Here is an 8,058-nt window from a genome sequence, read left to right as displayed (position 1 = left end):
TCCATGAAACTCCGGCACAGACAAACATACCAAGAGAACAAAATGCAAGTTTCTACACACCCGATCGATGCAAATCAAGGAAAACCGGACACAGATAATTCACACCACCAGCAGCTCCTCCATATTATAGATACATGGCAAGAGAAACCAGACGACATGACACACTCCAAATTCCCCTTCCCCCTCCCATCTGCGTTTTTGTTCCTCATCTTTCATGGTTCTCTTTTGTTTTCGTCCAAGAAAACTAAGAAGAAGAAGAAGACGAAACAAGAAAAGTAAACGAAGGAATGAAAGAAAAGAGATGATGGATGCAGATGATGATGCATTCAGTATATAACAGTCGAAACCACGCGACCCTCAACCGAGTCTCGGTTGAGTCTGCGGGAGAGGGCCGCATCCATCGATTCAATGTCCATCCATTGATCACCACCACCATCAGCAGCAAGGCCGCCACGAAGATGCTGATGATCAGAGGCAGGAAGCCGTTGCAGAGATGGAGGAGATCAGACGGTGAGGGGCTCGGGCTTCTTGCCCAAGGTGTTCTTGTTGTTGTGCATCCAGACCTTGAGGACGTGCCGCTTCACTCCGACCTCCATGCAGAACCGCTGCAGCTCCATGTCGTCGTGCTTCTGGATGCGCCACCCCAGCTTGTCCGCGAAGGCCAGCATCTTGTCCTTCTGCTCCTGCGTGAACTTCGTCCTGAACCTCTTCCTCCCCGCCGAGTAGTACTGCTCCCCTCCCTCCGGCGACGCCCTCATCATCATCATCGTCGCCGCCGTCGTCGTCGCCATCCCCCCAACGGATCCGCGCCCGGCCCCGTCGCGCCTGCCGGGGCGGCGGCCGCCGTGGGAGGTGGCGGCATCAGCGCAGGCAGATGCGGCCCCAGCGCCACCACCTTCTTCCTCGACCCCCCTAGGTCCCACCCCATCACCCCGTCCGCGTACCAGTCCCGCCCAGCCACCTCCTTCCGGTGGAAGTTCCGGTGGCACCCGCAGGCCGCGCACCTCAGCGCCTCGATGCTGCCCTCTTCCCCATCCGGCATGAACTCCCCGCACCCGTCGTTGGCGTGCCCCCCGATCGACGCCGCGTGGTTCTTCAAGCACTCCCTGTACCGCACCTTCCCCTTCAACCCCAGCTGCTGCTGCGGCAGCGCCGGCCGCGGTGGAGGCGATTCCAGCCCCCCGTTCTGCTCCGCCTTCCCGCATTCCGCCTCCGGTGAGATCTGCCCGTACGGCACCACGCTTAAGTCCATGGCTCTCTGTCTCCCCCCCACCCCCTTTTTCTTTTTTCTCCCCTCCTCCTTTTTTTTTCAGCCTTTTTCCTCTGGTGGGTGGGTGGGGATGATGTTGGGGTTTGCAGAGACAAAGCAAAGAATGAAGGGGTGATGATGCCGAACTTAGACCAACCAAAGAGGAGAAAGCTCCGTTTTTCCCCCCCTCCTGTTGCTTTTGAGTTTTGATGAAGATGATGGTGGACTCTCAGAGAGGAATTAAGCCAAGCCCCATGGTTATTCCTCTTTTATGGTGGAGCCTGAGCGAGGAAGCGGAGGGGATGAGTCTAGTGAGAGAAAGGAGGTAGAAGAGGGCGAGGAGGGGCCGTCCTTACTCCTCTGGTCCAACATAATAAATGAGGAGAAAGATGGCGGTGAAAGGGGGAGGAGAGTGGGGGTCAAGACTGTAATCATAAAATAATATTCTATTGATGATTATCATGGCAAGCGCAAAAAAATGCCATTAAAAATCAACCTCCGCCTTCTTCTTCCTCCTCACTGTAAAATGGTTCTTCTCTTTTTACGCAAGCAAAAAAAATCACAGAGGAAAGCAAGAGAGAGAAACGAGGAGACTCTGAGACTGTAACTCCCACTAATTCAGCAGGAGTACCAACTAAATCTGTCAGTTTGCCCACAGCTTACACGGCTCGGGACGAGTCAGCGACCCGAAAACGGTTCCCCTCGTGAGCCGATCCGACTCGAAAGAGACTCGGAATACGGTTCCCCGTTTCTCAGGGAAGGAAAGAGAGTCGTTCCTTATTTAATTAATTTTATTAAGTTATATAGAATAAGCGGTTTTACCATTTTTAAAAGATTTATTTTGATTTTTTAAAGGAATTTATTGGTGTTCTGCCGAATAACGGACAGTTGTTTCTCGCGCTTTTGTTATTTTAAACTTTAATTAGTTTTATATAACATGCGATTTTACTATTTTTGAAAGATTTGATATTTATTTAAAATAAAATAAAAAAAAATCATTGGACTGGCACCCACAGTTTCTGCACCAGGTATGGTTCGGTGATGGGATCTAACAGGATAAAGGTCAAAACTGGGATCGTGGATTAACTGGAACCTTATGTTAAAAGATAACGTTCAAGCACCTTTCCGACGCCATTTTTCCAGTTGTCATATATATATATATAAGGTGAATCAAATCAGCCGGCTGAATGTTGCCGGATTGACAAATATTTACAATCTGTGGGAAATTTTCAGTTTTTGTGTTGTTTTTAGTTATATTTTTATTGTAGTTTCAATATAAATTTTCGATATTTGGCTACCCGAAAACATCGTTGGCAGCTGATCTCAATTTTTCAGATATAAAACAAAGAGGGATAATATAAAAAAAAAGTAAGTTGATGAATGTTACTAAAAGTGAGTTCGGTCGAGAATATTAATAGTACTAGTCCGCATGTTATTGCCTTTAAGATATTTTCACCTTTTAGCCATATATATATATATATATATATATATATATATATATATATATATATATATATAATTTATTTAAACTATCTACAAATTGTCTAGTGAACATGGACATACTTTGTAATAGAAATTTTATACATTTTCTGAACATTTTATAATAAGCAGCACATTGTGTTTATTGAGTGACTAAATACCAGTTTGCTTATTTTTTTTCTAATTTTGGTGGTATAATTGGCACAAACAAATTAGCATGCCAAAAAAAAAATTAGAGAATATAAATGTTCAAAAAAGTTGAAGAAAAAAAGGACAAATTGAAACATGTAGAAATAGCTTTGAACCCTAAGAAGAAGAGACAGAAAGGTGGCTTGGACTCTTCTTTGGTAGGATGACCTTCCTATCACCAAAAAATGAGATTCTAAAAATGTTAAGAAAACGAAGAACTATTTAAACAACTGAGGATATTAACCAGCAAAAAACAGCTGGATTTTTTTTTTAATCATTTGTTTTAAACGTCAAGTCATGCACCTTTTTTTTAATATAATGTTTTGAAGATAATGTTATCCTTTTAGACGGGTTCATATCGTTCACTTGTGAGGAACACGTTTAATATAAATTATATTTCCTTCACTTCTACTCCAAAACACGTTTTGTTCTGGATATTATGCATGCTATATTCTTTATTCACCTTCAAGCAAAAACCTATTCCCAACAATCTTAATTCTTTCTCCTTTCGGTGAACAAGGGCATGATGCAAATGTTTTTGTAATATTTCCTTACTTTTTTTAATTTTCAAATATAAATATACGTATATCTACAAGGACAAAGCGATGAATTTTTTACAATTTCAAAATTTTAATAAGGACCGAGATATAAAATTTCAAATTTTCGTATAAGATAATTTTTTTAAAATTTACATGTAATTTTTTGTTTGAAGGAAGGGTCAAGGCCCATGTCGGCCCCTAGCTCTGCCCTTATATATATAGATCTTTCACACACATTGAGATGAATGCTCGAAGATGATGAATTTCTTTTCCTTTAATTTTTTGATCGGATCTATACGTGAAAAGCATGACAGTCGTCAACTAGAGTGTCACACATTTTGTCATTTGCTTTCAAATAATTAGTAATTTAGCGTTGATACGAATCAAATAAATGTATTTTGCTTTCAATTAATTAGCAATTTAACATTCATAGCTAGATTTCAAAAACCTAAAAAACTTAGAGTTAGAGGTAGAAAGAGAGTGGACGGGCGGAACAAGTGGGTGAGCGGAGAAAGAACAGGGTTACCTAAAACGTTACTGTTGCTTTTTCGCTTGTCCGTGCTTAAGGCTTTTTAACGGAGTGTTTGTCACGGCCTGCGTCTCTCGAAGACAACAGTCTGCAGATGGAGCAGGCGTTTCCTGAGAAAGATGTTCCTTGGGAATTGGGAGCGAAAAAAAGATGCACCGGCACCGCTTCCTGTGGGAAAAAGCAACCCGCATTTGCGTCCACCAAACGTGGGCTCCACCGGATTTTCTTAAGAAAATCCTTCTTCGTTTTCTGCTCGTCCGCACAGAACTAAGCAATCTTTCCCAGCTTTATTTGTTAACCTTTCGCGCAAGGAAAAATAAAAATAAAAGGAAAACTTAGGTGTACATGCCTCGGTTTGGAAAAATATTAATCAAGATACGAAGATGACAAAAGTCTTGCCTGTCAGAGGTGGTTATCGTTTGATTTGTATGAGTAACTACGGCTTGATTTCTATGGGCACTCTTCCCTTTGTCAAAAGGAAAAGTTGGATGTATTTTTGTTGGTAAAGAAAAATCAACCACAAATTTTTACCATTAATATATATATATATATATGATAATATTGAAAAATAAAAACCCTAAAAACCACATACTAACAATTGAATTGAAGGCTAATTGGCGGGGGCAAGTGACTAGTATATGGCTAAATCCTGGTTCAATTTCAATTGGTATCAGACCTTTAACTAAGCCGAAATTAAAGAACAAAGTTCAAGAATTTTCAATTGATTCTAACCAGCTTCAAACTAAAAAGAGTGTACCTTTTTTAAACACTTGTGTTTGAATTTTATTTTAAACTAGTTATTGTCACCTCTCATTGCTTATTAGTGAATAGAAGAAGACAGCCAGTAGCTTCTGCTAAAGGTAGCGGTCCCTGATAAACCGTTCACAAATTTTAGTTTAAATGCTTATTTTTTTATCTTAAATTTCTGGAGGTTTTTTATTTTCATAGGAAGACAATAAAAGAAAATAATTGTCGAAGTTTAAAATTTTATGACGCCCGATTCGGTTATTAAAAATTTATTTTTTTTATTAAAAAAAAGGAATTAGCAAAAAAAAATATAAGGTCGGAAAGGGGCTCCGACTGCGTGAACCATACGCATGACATCGGGGCGGAAGGGCTGGGCGATCCGGCGGCAGGGCGCTTCACGTGCAACCGTACACGTGGCGCGATCTGGTTGCTCCATCCACTGAGCAGATTTTACCAAGATTATTAATTACCACGTGGCGACCTGATTTGGACTAATCGAGCACGATTTTCCACGTGTCCCCCCGTCATTGGGTCTCGCACTCTCCGCTCGTGAAAGGTCTACGTCTCAGTATCAGTACCGCCGGGCCCCACCACGTGATGGGCAGTGCAGTGGAGAGGATGCGGACAGCCGTCCGATGCGGCCATCGGACGGCCGCCCAGCGAGTGGGGCCCCGGAGTACCTCACACGTCACGCTCTCCGCGTCCTGGAGGTGGGGCCCGCGCTCCCGGCGAAAAACCTAAAGCGAGCGACGGAAGGCCGATTCACTTTGATTAGAGGCTAAAATTTTCCTTTTTTCCCACAAAGGGACCTCCTTCCAACGGTTCTTTCCAGAAAACGTGCTCATCATTTTTCAAAAAAGTGGATTAAAAATTATTTACGAAAAACGTTTTTTTTTTTTTTAAATTCCAGCAACATAAATCGGCAGAAATAAATAAGTAAATTTAAAAAGAAAAAAGGTCCACATATTTAGAAAGAGGTCAACGGGAAGACTCGGTCAACGCGAGGCTCTGACCGTCCAATTATGGGGTGGCGCTTAATTTTGTAATTAAAAAGAACTGGGAACTTTTGACATTCCTTCCTTAACGAGTCAGAGACACTTTAATTGTTTCTCGATTTCCACTTAATTAATCATAAACAATGATTAAAAGGGAAATGACAGATCGCGTCCCCCGAAACGATCTTTCCAGAACAAACAGCGTGGGGACCACCTTAGATTGGATGACGTCAGCCACACCTCTCTCCCAGACGTTGAAGTCGAACCGCTCCTAAATATTCACTTAAATAATAATAATAGTAAATAAATAAATAAAGGCCATAAATAAGGGCGCCATCTTTTTTGTCGGGATTTATTAATTTTCGGTGTCCGGACGTGCATCCGGCGCGGCAGGCCCTCGTTTTGTGGCCCGAACTCCGACCCGATCCAGCTTTCACCGGATCCGACCTAACCCCGTACCTTTATATTGTCGGACCTGAATCTCGATCCAATCAAGAGATGCCAAATTCGAACTCAGATTTGATTTGGACTTGGAGCTGCATGTCATGGCTGGGTCCCATTAGTAATTGGATCCGTATTTTTTTTTTATGAGATGGGACTAAATGGATTTGAAATCGAGTGACTTGTTTCCCGCATTTACAACTCTCAACTTCAATTACATGTGTTTGTTCCATTAGGCCGTGTTTGAATCGAAGGTCTGCAATGTAACACGGTCGTTGAAAGGTAGGTGAAATTATAGGTCTTAGGGGACTAAGCCCTACCGAGGCCGGCTGGTGGCGCATCGAACCTCAGCTACTAAGTGATTCGGATACTCAAGTTGAAGGGTGAAATAACGCGGCATATGATGAACGAGTGAGAAACAAAAAAAAAAAAAAAAACAAGTCAAGATGTACACAATGCGTCAAACATCGGAAAAGAAATGCTAGAAATAATTCTCTTTTCTATATATATGAAATTGGTACACGACTTTTATATCTTGTGTTCTTGGTCTTATAAAACTCTCAACTAACATCTCGAGGGAAAAGGCAACCTTGAAGAAAAAAAAATTCAGGATTCAAAGTCTTATCCAACTCCACCAGACATTCAAAAGTGCACCGCAAATTGCCAAATTCGAATAAGATTCAAATCGTTTGAATTATTAGCCATTTATGTGATGTAGTTCAACTTCGGAGGCGCCACTTCAGACTAGAAAACAATTTGATATAAATGAGCATAGGTTGGGAAAAGTGCGCAACTTGTTAGAAGCATGATTAAGAGGAGAAGCGGACACATCAAGCCATTATCGTTATTGCTTATCCTCACGCAATCGTGTCCCACCCAAACATATATTCTAGGCAAACACGTCACAATTTTAGCCCTAGATTTTTTCTATAAAAATAAACAAGGAGAAAAAAAGGATGATAGAGCATTGTTGTCATCTAGTATTACTTTGGATATTGTCCTCCTTGTATTATTTATGCTACTAATTTGAAAAAGAGTTAGGGTTGAAATTGTCCCGCATGTATCTAGGTGTCTATATATTGAATAGTGACATCTAGGTGTCTATATATATATATATATATATATATATATATATATATATATATATATATATATATATATATATATATATATATATTGAATAGTGACTCCATACTTAGTGGGCACTGAGTAACATCAAACCTTGTGTCATCTCTAATTTGTATCAGATGATTCATATCCATCTCTTTCTCTTTAGGGGCACCTCCTCATCGCTGGATTTTATGGCACGTTTTGTTTTGAGGGATGTTCACTTTGTTATTTGGCTACGACACTGTCTTTCATTTGCTATTGGGTAACTTTATCCCTTCGTCTATCCAGTCTCTTCTCATCCCTGTTATTATGTTTTATTGTGTTGTTGTCTTGTATATTTTGTTCTTTTATTTTGTTTTTGCAGTAGTTTGTTCTTGTATATAAGGGACTTCTTGTCCTCAAATTTTGTTATGCATTCCCATTTGATCAGCTCTCACTCTCTCACTCTTTCTTCTTCCCACTTGGCTTCTTACTCGGACTTCTCTCCACCAACATTGAGTGGAGGGAATGTGGCGGAAGGACAATGGGGGAGCCCTAATTGCTCTCACCCTTCCGCTGTGATGGGTTGAGCCGAGGCAGCTACTGGCAGCAGTGGAAGAAGTAAAGGAGGTTTTTTTTTTAAAAAAAATCATTAATTAAACAACATATGAATAAAGAACAATTTCAATTATTGATATTTTTCATATCAAAGATTGAGAGAAAAACAAAGAGAAAAAGACTATAAGACTTTTTTTCTTTTATTTAGTATTAGTTTACACATTTTTTTTCTATGTAAAAAAT

General features: G+C 40.8%; 1 pseudogene; it reads right to left on the bottom strand.

The window, feature by feature from the left end:
- Positions 1 to 1,820, bottom strand: LOC116251708 (zinc-finger homeodomain protein 2-like; annotated as a pseudogene).
- Positions 1,821 to 8,058: the final 6,238 nt, after the last annotated feature.

Source organism: Nymphaea colorata, chromosome 1 (genome assembly GCF_008831285.2).
Source record: "Nymphaea colorata isolate Beijing-Zhang1983 chromosome 1, ASM883128v2, whole genome shotgun sequence".
Classification (NCBI taxonomy): Eukaryota; Viridiplantae; Streptophyta; class Magnoliopsida; order Nymphaeales; family Nymphaeaceae; genus Nymphaea; species Nymphaea colorata.
This window is presented reverse-complemented; position numbering and strand designations above follow the sequence as displayed.